Source organism: Mirounga leonina, unplaced genomic scaffold (assembly GCF_011800145.1).
Source record: "Mirounga leonina isolate KUSES-001 unplaced genomic scaffold, KU_Mleo_1.0 Mir_165, whole genome shotgun sequence".
NCBI classification, from domain to species: Eukaryota; Metazoa; Chordata; class Mammalia; order Carnivora; family Phocidae; genus Mirounga; species Mirounga leonina.
In genome coordinates, this window is record NW_023270415.1 from 37,982,072 (window position 1) to 37,997,630 (window position 15,559).

Here is a 15,559-nt window from a genome sequence, read left to right on the forward strand (position 1 = left end):
AAAAAAAAAAAAAAAAATAGGGTTGTCAAAGAAACACAATTGGATAAAAGATGAAAAGGATTTTCCTAGATTCATGAAGTTCTCTAGTAATGGGCTATAGTAGAACATTCTCTCTCCAACCTCCTTCACTACCTGCCTGAAAGCTCTTTGTCAAGCCCCTCAAAATGGATAACCATCCCTAAGCTTTTGATTTCCTATAAATTGTCCAGCAAATGAGGAATGTTGCCTGTTAGGAATTACAAGAACAGAAGAGAGGGATCTCCAAGTTGTTTGGGGCTCCATCTCTGGGTACATCCTCTTCATGTGCCGTGTACCAGGGTTGCATTTAAATACCCTGTCTTCACACAGCAGGGCTTTTCAGATGCTAGGACTGTGCTTGAGAGTCATTTCCTCAGGGAATGCATGAAACAACTGGCCAGAGAATCTGTGACTCACCCATGGAATTAAATGAGAGACTAAATAAATAACCGTGTCCCTGGAAGAAATTAAGGCATTCCTCTACCAAATATTAATTTTAAATATCTTCCCATACTGCTGCAGGATCACACACTTACATCTGATGTTCTTCTGTGTAAGATAGATAGGGTCAAAGCTGGAGGGCACTGAGATGTAGCCCCAGTGTCTGAAGTTGTGCCAGGACAAGGTAGTGGATCCCACAGGGATCTGGGAGGTGGGCAGAGTGAACCCCAAGGACCACATTAACAAAATCTGAATTATACAAAGCCAAGCACAAGCAAAGGACTAAAATAAGATTGGGGAAAAAATAAGTGGCTTAGATATCTGTGCCCTTATCCAAGTGAGAAATAAATTATTGAACAAAGTACAAGACCTCACACTATGTGACATACTGCAGCTTACAGTATCTATTTGCCTTTGATTCAGGTTAATCATTTCTACATCACCTTCTGTATCAACCTCATACAGCTCTCCAGCCTATTTTCATATCCTGGACTCTTGCTCCCATTGCAAATGCAGTTTCCCTAACCCTGCCCAATCCATTCTTTGCTTTTACTGTTCTGGTTTTCTCTGACCCCCCCCCCCAATAGTGAAAAATCTCTATTAAGTGCCTCTGGAAGGAGGTAACATTGCAGACAAATTCACTCTATACTCGGGCAGTAAGAATGAGCTGTCAGAACCACTGTACAGTATTGCCTCTGAAAGGACAATGTAAAAAAATATAGTGCTACATTAAAAAAAAAAAAAAGAAGAACTCTTAAGTTTTTAAATTATATTAAAGTACTGCTTATTCTCAAACCTTTTAGTCCCCTATTTGATGCTGATTGGGAAACTTCCAAAAGCAGCATATCAAGGGGAATGAGAAGGAAATATTTGTTCTACCCTAGAAAATACATGCGTAAGGTAAAGTATTGCCATTAAGGCCTAAGACATCACCCAACATTTCTTAAATCCAAAGCAGTGAGTTGGGGTTTTCCCTGCTACACCTGCATTCCTTTCTCCCTTTGCAGTCATTTTTGGTGTTCTCTCTTCTATCTCTGCTCTCAATTGTCCACTCATTCCACTTTTTCCAGAAAACATTTGAGAGTGAAAATGAATCCTATTGATAATTCTGTTGGAACAATAAGTATAAGGCAGTACCATCTTGGAACAACCAGGATGGTGTTCATTATATTGCATGTCTGAATATCTAGGGCCTCATAAATCTAGAGAATTGTCCAGAACCACAGAGCTGGCATCATAAAAGTAGTTCCTGAAACCCTCCAAATGTTCTCAGTTCCTATCTTGACCAAGACTTTAACCTATCTTGTGTTTGCTTTCTAATTTATTCCTGATACCAGCTCCAGCCTCTTGGGAAGTTTTCCTCTGTATAAACTGGCCTCAGTTATTGTCCTTAAACTTGAAGCACCTTCCATGAACCTTAGCTTTGGCTGCCATCTCTGACAATTATTAGTACCCTTTTGTGAATTACCATCTACCCATTCAAGATAAATTGTCCAGACCAGCTGATTTAGTTCCTCCTCACTTTTCCTTACCATTTCACCAAAAGGACATTCCACAATATCTACTTCTGTATCTATTACATACAAAAATCATTATAATAACCTACCTCTAGATAATAAGGTCTTTCATAGGCATGGGTTTTATTTGATGCTTATAACAAACTTGTGAAGATGTATTGAACACTTCACAGAAGAGAAGCTGAAGCTCCAGGAAAAATAACACTAATAACTTTGAATGTTTTCCAATATGATCCCAATATTCCCAATCAAATGTCATATATTTATCCAAAGATTTCTAGATTAGGACTATTATAAACTATCTGAGTCAAGTACTCAACTAGTTTTTTGGATTTGCATCCCTATGCTTGTCTTTATAGGACTTACTTTTATATAATTATTAGAGAAAGACATTTTGTAGGCCAAATCTTTGTAGCTGGGTCATTCAAATCTCCCCATGGGTTTTGCCCCACACTCCAATTTAAGATCAAACAGGCCCTTCAAGGGGGTATGCGGTGTTCCATCTTATCTGTCCTGTTGCCTTTACCACGTGAACCTTGCTACCTATACTCCCTATAGCTGAGCCCCTGCTTCATTCCCCTGAATTCTACTCACTGTGATGTTTTTGTCCTTGGGCTTCAAGATCCTTAAGGCAACACCCCTGATATCTGATGCTAGAGCTTCCTGACATTATCCTTCTTGATCCTGTCAATTACCACCAAGGAACAGGCCTCTCTGGCCTAGGGGACACTCTGCCACTTGACCTCAGTTTGGACATTTAGCTAATAATGCTGGTATCTTGCTGCCGTTTCTCCTCATGAGCTGACTTTCATGTTTCGGCTCTGTGTTCAAACTCACATTTCTCCCTAGTCATCTCTAAAAAAAAAAAAAAAAATTCTCTTTTGCTATACTACTCTAACGCATTACTACTTTTATCATAAGTTCCTGATTTGCTTAAATTCCCTTGTTCTGCCTTTTCCAATCTAATCCATTTCACCTGAGGTCTGGTTCTGACATTTCTTTGTCAATACCTCTAAGCTTTCCCTTATTAAATGAAAATTTGATCCTCTGCTTGACTCAACCAGAATTTCTATGGAATCCCTGTGGCTTGGTCTACTGTGAAGAAGAGGAAGCCAGAAACAGGTAAAACTAGGTTTGGAAAGAACAGATGTTGCTGTTGAGCAGATGCTATGGGGCAGTTTGCCTGGGAACCAGATAATATACCACAAATAACACAGTGATCTTACTCTTCACTTGAGGCTATGGCTGTGTCAATATCCAGAGGTTTCCACTGTGGGCCATGGAATTTCCAGGTCCCATTCATCCATCAGGTCAAGTATTATTATGGCTGAAGCAGCCAATATCTTTAATGCAAGACCTCAGTTAGAAACTGGTTATTCAGAGAGACAGGTCACATAAATTGACCAACATAATGGGGGAGATCAAAGGAAGACTGTGAGCAGAGAGAAACTGGCCTTTGGAAACAGATTGGACATAAAACCATACCAGGCTGGGGAGTGGGGACTCCATTATCCTCCCCCTAATCAGAGGTGCTTAATAAGCAGTTAGGATAGATGAAGAGTCTTAGGAATTGCTGAGGAGGAACAAAAAAGAAAGAAAAAGCAGAAAAATCAAGGTGCCTGGCTGACTCAGTCAGTAGAGCATGTGACTCTTGATTTCAGGGTTGTGAGTTAAAGCCCTACATTTGGTGTAGAGTTTACATAAATGAATGAATGAATGAATAAATACATACATACATACATACCCCATCAGCCCTCCCACCCCTATAAACTTCTCATATTTGTATCTTCTCAGATGAAGGGCTTTTTGTTTGTTTGCTTGGTTATAGCTGTATATCCTTAGATGCTGTCATTTATATGAATAAGCATGTAAACTATGGTATCTGTTTCTCCAGAGTGGTATACAGACCTATGGTGAGTTCAGGCTTGGGTGGTTATTTTGTGGTGAGGAAATCGGATGAGCCCTGAGAAATCTTTGTTTCTGATAGCCCTGGCCTGTATCATTGTGTGACAATTTAGCCATAATATCTGAAGAGTGATTAATCAAAACTCAACATTCTCAAACATTAATGTACTTAGTAGTAACTGAAGGAGTTTTTTACATATACATACAGGATCTACCCCTTCAGAGTCCCATTCAGTAGATTGTAAAGAACTGGAATCTGAATTTTTCAATACACATCAGGTGATCCTGATAGAGTCCATTCTGGAAACCCATGTTGAGAAATCTAGCTTTGTGAAGAGTGAGGGATGGTCCTCAGATCAGTGGGTCAAAAATGAAAGGTTAAAGGGAAGATGTTAAAAAAAGACAGAGTTCAAACATTTTATTTGGGCTGAGTTGAGGGATAATTCTTGGCCTGATCTCATTCATTTGAAACATATTTATTCTCTAAGGACTTCCCTTCCCATAAATTTTTTGAAGGAAAATAACTCAAGATAATAACAACATTGAATATTTACTGAACTCATACTATGTGTCAGGTCCTATGGTGAACACTTTAAAGAGGTCGCCATTCAATCTTCCCAACAATCTCAGCAAGTATGTGCTATGTTTATTTTAATTATGCAAATTTGTCAGTAGATGAAGAATGTCAAAACTAGTAGTGGCAAAGCTGAAGTTCTGACATAAATCTGTTCCCAACTCAGTGCTATCAACCAACACACTTAATTGCTTCTGAGCATGCAGTGCTGCTCCCTACAAATCATTTTTTTCATGCATGCATGCTTTCAATAGCCATGAATTTGTTAATTAAACAATTATTTGTTTCAATTAGCAATAATCGCACCTCGGATAAACCTCATTGGCTACGATACTGCCACTGAACACCTACTATATGTGCCAGGTTATGTATGGGTTCTGGGACACAGAACAAAGAACCTTTTAACTCATTCAATAAGGCTAGTATAATACCAATATATAAACTGTACAAGAATGGCATTAAAAGAAAACCAGAGGCCAAAACTCATTTATGAAGAGTCCTAAATAAATTATTAGTAAATTAAATATAGCAACATAATGAGAGTATAAAACATTAAGAAGAGATAGAATTTCCCCAAGAATGAAATAATTATTTAACATTAGAAAGATTCTAAAAGGAATTCCCAAGAAAAACTCTAAATGTAACCCTCTAGATTTATTAGCACATTAAAAAAAGAAAACAACCTCATAATTGCCTTAATTCAGCAACTACTTACTAAATCCAATACCTGTGCCTAAATTTTTGGAATTACGTTCTAGTTGAAGGGGACAGATATTAAGTAACATAAATAAAGAAAATATACATTGTGTCAGAGGGTGATAGGTGCTATGGAGAAAAATAGAACAGGGAAGGGATAAAGAGGAATGACCAGGGGAGGGAAGAAGTTTGTTGATACCATTTTAAGTAAGAGTAGTTGGGGAAGGTCTCAGTGAGGAGGTGCCAGTGAGATATGAAGGGAGTGAGGAAGAGAGTATTGTAGAAGTATGGCTGACAGGTGGGCCATAAATAGGTAGGAAGCCACAGAGGTAGAACAGAATGAGCAAGCATAAAAGGAGGAGATTGTGGAGGTTGGGGGTAGGGGAGAGGGTTGCTGATGATCATATAGTGTATGGACCAGTACAATGACCTTGGCTTTTATTCTGGAATGAGGACCCATTAAGGATTTTGAGTGGAGGAGTGAAGAGGTCTGATTTAAGAGTTAAAAGTATTACTCTGGCTGATGTGCTGAAAGCTGATTTTGGAACAGCAAAATATCTGTGTGTTTGTTAGCGTCAGTCTAGGTTGTAGTCATTAGGTCCCACGTGCCAGTGGCTTGAACAAGATAAGAGATCGTTTCTTTCACAAAGTAGTTCAGGTCATAATCAGGATAGACAAAATGATTTGATAGTGTTTTGGGCTCTGTTATCCCCAGGACACTTTGCATCTTTTCAGAGTCAAAAACCAATCACCATCATGGCTGCATTCCAGCCGGTTGGAAGGAGGAAGTGGAAAGGGAAGGCTTGCTCTTTTTAAGGACATGTTCCAGATATTGCACAAACATCTGTTTCACTTGCAACCCACAGGCTAGAGCCCAGGCACGTGGGCACAATGAACTTCAAGGGACACTGGGTGAGGAAGTCTTTGGTGACTATTTACCCCATCAAACTCCTATGACTTTAGAACAGTGGCTCTCAAAGTGTGGTCTGGACCAGCAGCATCAGGATTACCTGGAAGCTTGTCAGAAATGCAAATTCTCGGGGTACCTGGGTGTCTCAGATGGTTAAGTGTCTGCCTTCAGCTCAGGTCATGATCCCAGGGTCCTGGGATCGAGCCCCACATCAGGCTCCTGGCTCAGCGGGGAGTCCGCTTCTCCCTCTCCCTCTGCTTCTCCCACTGCTCATGCTCTCTCTATATATATCTCTGTGTCTCAAATGAATAAATAAAATCTTTAAAAAAAAAAAAAGAAATGCAAATTCTCAGGCCCCATCCCAAACTCACTGCTCAGAAACTCTGGGGATGAGAGCCAATAATCTTTTTTTAAAAATGAGCTCTCCAGGTAATTCTGAGGTATGCTACCAGGAACACTAGGGAGAAGGAGCCATGTTAGGAACCACACATTTGAACTATTAATTCTTTCTTGCCTAATTTATTATCTAAAGGTTTCATGGAATTCCAGTGTAGATATTAATTAAAAGAATTTGAATCTGAATATTAATCATAGAATGCAGTATTACTAGTTTCATTTTAGGCCTTGCAGTAAGTGTGGTTAATTTCTTTAATGTTGTGATGGCTTTACACGCAAAGGATTAAAAAAAAATGCACTGACAAAACATTATTCCTGTTACCTTCTTAGGCTATATTTACTCTCCTGCTCTGTTTTCTTTGGTTTCCATTCTATCTTGTCAGAAAATTACTGGGTGTTGTCAGAGTTAATTGATATTTATAGGACGTCTTCAATATCAACCCACCAGAATGAACAAATAAAAATTGCCATGTCTGCCTAGAGGAGAGAAAAATGTTTTTTGGGAAAGTCCTTTATCTATAAAAAGAGGCTGGATATACCAGAGAGCATATATTAACATAAGAATTTAAAAGAATTGATTGAAATACAGAATGAACAGAAAATTTTCTAAGAATATGTAGATTATCAAATTTGAATCAAAACAAATAGAAAATTCAAATATGTGAATGACAGTTGAAAAATTGAAAAGGCAGTAAATCTGGTTCTTTGGAAATGTAGATCTGCTCTTTAAAAAGGCAACAGGTCTAGTTAGACTTCAAAAAATGATAAATTTCCATGTTTTATAAACTGTACAAAGAAGACAAAAGCAACAAAGAAGAACCTTTTAACCCATTCAGTAAGGCTAGTATAATACCAATATATAAACTGTACAAGAATGGCATTAAAAGAAAACCAGAGGCCAAAACTCATTTATGAAGAGTCCTAAATAAATTATTAGTAAATTAAATATAGCAACATATTAAGAGTATAAAACATTAAGAAGAGATAGAATTTCCCCAATAATGAAATAATTATTTAACATTAGAAAGATTCTAAAAGGAATTCCCAAGAAAAACTCTAAATGTAATCCTCTAGATTTATTAGCACATTAAAAAAAAAAAAACTCATAATTGCCTTAATTCAGCAACTACTTACTAAAATCCAATACCTATGCCTGAATTTTTAAAAATCAAAATCTATTAGTAATCTAAGGGGGGAAAAACACCACTTTCTTGGCTTGATAAAGAGTATTTACTGTAAGTTTACAGCAAGTATCATATTGTTGCAACATGGAAACATTCCCAGTGATATCAGAATAGGACAAGAATTTCTACTTTAACCACTACTATCTAAGCAGAGGTCCTAAAAATGCAGTTAAATAAGAAAATAAAATAAAGTTTCTAAAAATTGTTGTTACTTGCAGACAGCACAATCACTGTCAGATATTCAAAGATAATCAAATGAGAAGCTATTACAACCAACAGGAGAGTTCAATAAGAAACCAGTTACAAATAAGAATTTTAAAACTCCAATATATCAGCAATAGTTAAAACATATGTAATAACAGGGGCACCTGGGTGGCTCAGTCGGTTAAGCGTCTGCCTTCGGCTCAGGTCATGATCCCAGGGTCCTTGGATCGAGCCCCACATTGGGCTCCCTGCTCAGCAGGGAGCCTGCCACTCCCACTGCTTGTGCTCTCTCTCTGTCAAATAAATAAATAAAATCTTTAAAAAAAAAAAAACATATATAATAACAATAAAAAATACTTAGAAAGGAACTTAATAAGAAATTTATAAAACCTTATATCAGTGAGATTATATGATAAATGTCTTTCTCTGTTTGACTTATTTCACTCAACATAATACCCTCCAGTTTCATCCACGTCATTGCAAATGGCAAGATCTCATTCCTTTTGATGGCTGCATAATATTCCATTGTATATATATACCACTTCTTCTTTATCCATTCATCTGTCGATGGACATCTTGGCTCTTTCCACAGTTTGGCTATTGTGGACATTGCTGCTATAAACATCGGGGTGCACGTACCCTTTCGGATCCCTACTTTTGTGTCTTTGGGGTAAATACCCAATAGTGCAATTGCTGGGTCATACAGTAGCTCTATTTTCAACTTCTTGAGGAACCTCCATACTGTTTTCCAGAGTGGCTGCACCAGCTTGCATTCCCACCAACAGTGTAGGAGGGTTCCCCTTTCTCCACATCCTCACCAACCTCTCTCATTTCCTGACTTGTTAATTTTAGCCATTCTGACTGGTGTGAGGTGGTATCTCATTGAAGTTTTGATTTGGATTTCCCTGATGCCGCGTGATGCTGAGCACTTTTTCATGTGTCTTTTGGCCATTTGGATGTCTTCTTTGCAGAAATGTCTGTTCATGTCTTCTACCCATTTCTTGATTGGATTGTTTGTTCTTTGGGTGTTGAGTTTGGTAAGTTCTTTATAGATTTTGGATACTAGCCCTTTATCTGATATGTCATTTGCAAATATCTTCTCCCATTCTGTCGGTTGTCTTTTGGTTTTATTGATTGTTTCTTTTGCTGTGCAAAAGCTTTTTATCTTGATGAAGTCCCAATAGTTCATTTTTGCCCTTGCTTCCCTTGCCTTCGGCACTGTTTCTAGGAAGAAGTTGCTGTGGCTGAGGTTGAAGAGGTTGCTGCCTGTGTTCTTCTCTAGGATTTTGATGGACTCCTGTCTCACATTTGGGTCTTTCAACCATTTTGAGTCTATTTTTGTGTGTGGTGTAAGGAAATGGTCCAGTTTCATTATTCTGCATGTGGCTGTCCAATTTTCCCAACACCATTTGTTGAAGAGACTGTCTTTTTTCCATTGGACATTCTTCCCTGCTTTGTTGAAGATTAGTTGACCATAGAGTTGAGGGTCCATTTCTGGGCTCTCTATTCTGTTCCATTGATCTATGTGTCTGTTTTTGTGCCAGTACCATACTGTCTTGATGATGACAGCTTTGTAATAGAGCTTGAAGTCCAGAATTGTGATGCCACCAGCTTTGCTTTTCTTTTTCAACATTCCTCTGGCTATTCAGGATCTTTTCTGGTTCCATACAAATTTTAGGATTATTTGTTCCATTTCTTTGAGGAAAGTGGATGGTATTTTGATGGGGATTGCATTGAACATGTAGATTGCTCTAGGTAGCATTGACTTCTTCACAATATTTGTTCTTCCAATCCATGAGCATGGAACGTTTTTCCATTTCTTTGTGTCTTCCTCAATTTCTTTCATGAGTATTTTATAGTTTTCTGAGTACAGATTCTTTGCCTCTTTGGTTAGATTTATTCCTAGGTATCTTATGGTTTTGGGTACAATTGTAAATGGAATCGACTCCTTAATTTCTCTTTCTTCTGTCTTGTTGGTGATTAGGAATGCCACTGATTTCTGTGCATTGATTTTATATCCTGCCACTTTACTGAATTCCTGTATGAGTTCTAGCAGTTTTGGGGTAGAGTCTTTTGGGTTTTTCACATAAAGTATCATATCATCTGCAAAGAGTGAGAGTTTGACTTCTTCTTTGCCGATTCGGATGCCTTTTATTTCTTTTTGTTGTCTGATTGCTGTGGCTAGGACTTCTAGTACTATGTTGAATAGCAGTGGTGATAGTGGACATCCCTGCCATGTTCCTGACCTTAGGGGGAAAGCTCTCAGTTTTTCCCCATTGAGAATGATATTTGCTGTGGGTTTTTCATAGATGGCTTTTATGATATTGAGGTATGTACCCTCTACCCCAACACACTGAAGAGTTTTAATCAAGAAAAGGTGCTGTACTTTGTCAAATGCTTTTACTGCATCTATTGAGAGGATCATATGGTTCTTATTCTTTCTTTTATTAATGTATTGTATCACATTGATTGATTTGCAGATGTTGAACCAACCCTGCAGCCCAGGAATAAATCCCACTTGGTCGTGGTGAATAATCCTTTTAATGTACTGTTGGATCCTATTGGCTAGTATTTTGGTGAGAATTTTTGCATCCATGTTCATCAGGGATATTGGTCTGTCATTCTCCTGTTTGATGGGGTCTTTGTCTGGTTTTGGGATCAAGGTAATGGTGGCCTCATAAAATGAGTTTGGAAGTTTTCCTTCCATTTCTATTTTTTGGGACAGTTTCAGAAGAATAGGTATTAATTCTTCTTGAAATGTTTGGTAGAATTCCCCTGGGAAGCCATCTGGCCCTGGGCTCTTGTTTGTTGGGAGATTTTGATTATTGCTTTAATTTCCTTAGTGGTTATAGGTCTGTTCAGGTTTTCTATTTCTTCCTGGTTCAGTTTTGGTAGTTGATACATCTCTAGGAATGCATCCATTTCTTCCAGGTTATCTAATTTGCTGGCATATAGTTGCTCATAATATATTCTTATAATTGTTTGTATTTCTTTGGTGTTGGTTGTCATCTCTCCTCTTTCATTCATGATTTTATTTATTTGGGTCATTTTTCTTTTTGACAAGTCTGGCCAGGGGGTTATCAATCTTGTTAATTCTTTCAAAGAACCAGCTCCTAGTTTTGTTGATCTGTTCTACTGTTCTTTTAGTTTCTATTTCATTGATTTCTGCTCTGATCTTTATTATTTCTCTTCTCCTGCTGGGTTTAGGCTTTATTTGTTGTTCTTTCTCCAGCTCTTTTAGGTGTAGGGTTAGGCTGTGTATTTGAGACCTTTCTTGTTTCTTGAGAAAGGCTTGTATTGCTATATACTTTCCTCTTAGGACTGCCTTTGCTGCATCCCAAAGATTTTGAACAGTTGTGTTTTCATTTTCACTTGTATCCATGAATTTTTAAAATTTTTCTTTAATTTCCTGGTTGAGCCATTCATTCTTTAGTAGGATGCTCTTTAGCCTCCAGGTATTTGAGTTCTTTCCAACTTTCCTCTTGTGATTGAGTTCTAGTTTCAAAGCACTGTGGTCCAAAAATATGCAGGGAATGATCCCAATCTTTTGGTACCAGTTGAGACCTGATTTGTGACCTAGGATGTGATCTATTCTGGAGAATGTTCCATGGGCACTAGAGAAGAATGTGTATTCCATTGCTTTGGGATGGAATGTTCTGAATATATCTGTGAAGTCCATTTGGTCCAGTGTGTCATTTAAAGTCTTTATTTCCTTGTTGATCTTTTGTTTAGATGATCTGTCCATTTCAGTGAGGGGGGGTGTTAAAGTCCCCCACTATTATTGTATTGTTGTTGATGTGTTTCTTTGCTTTTGTTATTAATTGGCTTATATACTTGGCTGCTCCCATGTTAGGGTAATAGATATTTACAATGGTTAGATCTTCTTGTTGGATAGACCCTTTAAGTAGGATAAAGTGCCCTTCCTCATCTCTTATTATAGTCTTTGGTTTAAAATCTAATTTGTCTGATATAAGGATTGCCACTCCAGCTTTCTTTTGGTGTCCATTAGCATGGTAAATGGTTTTCCACCCCCTCACTTTCAATCTGGGGGTGTCTTTGGGTCCAAAATGAGTCTCTTGCAGACAGCATATTGATGGGTCTTGTTTTTTAATCTAATCTGATACCCTGTGTCTTTTGATTAGGGCCTTTAGCCCATTTACATTCAGGGTAATTGAAAGATATGAATTTAGTGCCATTTTATTGCCTGTATGGTGACTGTTACTGTATATTGTCTGTGTTCCTTCCTGGTCTATGTTACTTTTAGGCTCTCTCTTTTCTTAGAGGACCCCTTTAGATATTTCTTGTAGGGCTGGTTTTGTGTTTGCAAATTCTTTTAGTTTTTGTTTGTCCTGGAAGCTTTTTATCTCTCCTTCAATTTTCATTGACAGCCTGGCTGGCTATAGTATTCTTGGCTGCATATTTTTCTCGTTTAGTGCTCTGAATATATCATGCCAGTCCTTTCTGGCCTGCCAGGTCTCTGTGGATAGGTCTGTTGCTAATCTAATGTTTCTACCATTGCAGGTTACAGACCTCTTGTTCTGAGCTGCTTTCAGGATTTTCTCTTTGTCTCTGAGACTTGTAAGTTTTACTATTAGATGTCCGGGTGTTGACCTATTTTTATTGATTTTGAGAGGGGTTCTCTGTGCCTCCTGGATTTTGATGCCTATTTCCTCCCCCAAATTAGGGAAATTCTCTGCTATAATTTGCTCCAGTATACCTTCTGCCCCCTCTCTCTTTCTTCTTCTTCTGGGATCCCAATTATTCTAATGTTGTTTCATCTTATGGTGTCACTTATCTCTCGAATTCTGCCCTCGTGATCCAGTATTTGTTTATGTCTCTTTTTCTCAGCTTCTTTATTCTCCATCATTTGGTCTTCTATATCACTAATTCTCTATTCTGCCTCATTTATCCTAGCAGTTAGAGCCTCCATTTTTTATTGCACCTCATTAATAGCCTTTTTGATTTTGACTTGGTTAGATTTTACTTCTTTTATTTCTCCAGAAAGGGTTTCTCTAGTATCTTCCATGCTTTTTTCAAGCCCAGCTGGTGTCTTTATAATCATCATTCTGAACTCTAGTTCTGACATCTTACTAATGTCCATATTGATTAGGTCCCTGGCAGTCAGTACTGCCTCTTGTTCTTTTTTTTGAGGTGAGTTTTTCCATCTTGTCATTTTGTCCAGAGGAGAATAGATGAATGAGAGAACAAACTGCTAACAGGGTAACAATGACCCCAGAAAAATATACACTAAACAAATCAGAAGAGACCTTCCAGAAAGTGGTCGATTTTCTGTTCAGAGAGTTGCTGCTATTCTTTTCTTTGATCTCCTATTGAGTTTGTAGGTGTTCAGAATAATTTGATAGCTATCTAGCTGAATTCCTGGGACCAGATGAAATTTAGGTCTCCTACTCCTCCGCCATCTTGCTCCTCCTGTCCGCTTTTCTTTCTTTTTAATGAACACAAATTCAGCTTCTCTGTTGAGTCCCAGAGACTCTATGGTTGTTTTTACTGAATATGCCTCATTAAATTAGACTTTAGTTAATTAAATTTGCTTTACAGCTACTACAATTCTTGGGGGCCATTAGGCTTAAGGGAACCTATTAAATACATAATTTTATGTTGTCAAAATCAGGGAGAAATTGGATTTAGACAAGATAGTGCACTATTTCTGAGCAAATCCAGAAAATTTATCTATCCATTATTCCTGTCTATCCATTATTCCTGTGTTTAATAAGCAAATTAAGAAAACTCTGCTGTCTATCCATTATACTTAGTTGGGCAAAATCCAAACATGGCTCAATCTTAATGTTTGCCTCTTCTTTGCCTAATTCTTGATTGCTAAATCCTGCTAAAGAAAATTATAGAACCATTGAGATGAGTACCACTAAATATACACTTAATGACCCCAACTGGGCCTCAAAGCTCAGAATTTCTTTTATTCTCTCAAAACTTTGTTTTCCTCAAACCCAGATTTCTTTAGGAGTCTTGCCTTCTATTTCACTGAGAAATTAGATACCATCACAGTGTATATTTCTCAGTTTTCCACCGGAGAACCTATAAAACTACCCTCCCTCCTTTATTCTCAATTCTGAATTTTAAAAGACATCTTTCTTCCAGTGTAAGACTATTATATTCAGCCATTAAAAAAAAATAAAAGGAAATTTTGCCACTTGCAACAGTATGGATGAAGCTTGAGGCATTATGCTAAATGAATAAGCCAGACAGAAAGACAAATACTGGGGTGCCTGAGTGGCTCAGTTGGTTAAGTGTCTGCCTTCGGCTCAGGTCATGATCTCAGGATGATCCCCACATTGGGCTCTCTGCTCAGCAGGGAGTCTGCTTCTCCCTCTCACTTTCCCTCTGTGCTCTCTCTCTCTCTCTCAAATAAATAAATAAAATCTTAAAAAAAAAGAAAGACAAATACTGTATGGCATCACTTATATGTAGAATCTAAAAAAAAGGAAAAAATCAAACTTATAGAAACAGAGAGTAGAATAATTGTTGCCAGAGGCTGAGGTATGGAGAAAATGGGGAGATATTAGTCCAAAAGTACAAAATTTAAGTTATAAGATGAATAAGTATTGAGGAACTAATGTACTGTAGTCACACATACAGTACAATATTGTATATTTGAAATCTGCTAAGAGTAGATCTTAAGCATTCTTACCGCATACAAAGTAATTGTGAAGTGATGGATATGTTGATTAACCTGATTGTGGTAATCATTTCACAATTATACATATATCAAATCATCATGTTGAGGGAATCAAAGGTATACATATTGGGAAGGAAGACATAAAACTGTCTTTGTTCACAGATGATATGATCATCTATGTAGAGAATTTGAAGGAATCAACAACAATAGCAATAACTCACAGAACTATTAAGTGATAATGGCATGGTTGCAGGATTCAAGGTCAATATACAAAAGTCAGTTGCGTTCTTGTGTTTCAGTGAACCGGAGGAGTTTGAAATAAAAAAAAAAAATACCATTTACATTGGTACCCCAAAAATGAAATATGTATAAATCTAAAAATATATATACAAGGTTTATATGAGGAAAACTACAAAACTAGCCTATGAACAATCTTAAAGAACTAAATACATGGAGAGAGTCCATGTTCATGGATAAGAAGATTCAATATTATCAACATTTTAGTTCTTCTGAAATTGATTTGTAGATTCAGTGCAATCCCAATCAAAATTCCAGCAAGTTATTTTATGAATATCAACAAAATGATTCTGAAGTTGATGTGGAGGGACAAAAGACCCAGACTAGCCAACACATTGTGGGAGAAGAGCAAAATTGGAGGACCGATGCTACTCAACTTCAAAACTTACTATAAATCTACAGTAATCAAAACAGTGTGGTATTGGTGAAGGAATAGACAGATCAGTGGAATAAAATAGAAAGCACACATATAGTCTATCTCTGACAAAGGGACAAAGGCAATACAATAGAGCAAAGATTGTTTCTTCAACAAATGGTACTGGAACACTGGATGTCTATATGCAAATAAATGAATCTAAATCTTATACCCTTCACAAAAATTAATGCAAAATGGATCATAGGCCTAAATGGAAAACACAAAACTATAAAACCCCTACCAGGTAACATAGGAGATGATCTAGATGGCCTTGGGTACAGTAATGCTTTTTTAGATACAATACCAAAGATACAACTCATGAAAAAAGTGATAAACTGGACTTCATT

At 37.4% G+C, this 15,559-nt stretch overlaps 1 pseudogene; it reads right to left on the minus strand.

Annotated features, from left to right (window-relative positions):
* Positions 1–4,687: 4,687 nt before the first annotated feature.
* Positions 4,688–4,806, minus strand: LOC118015516 (annotated as a pseudogene).
* Positions 4,807–15,559: the final 10,753 nt, after the last annotated feature.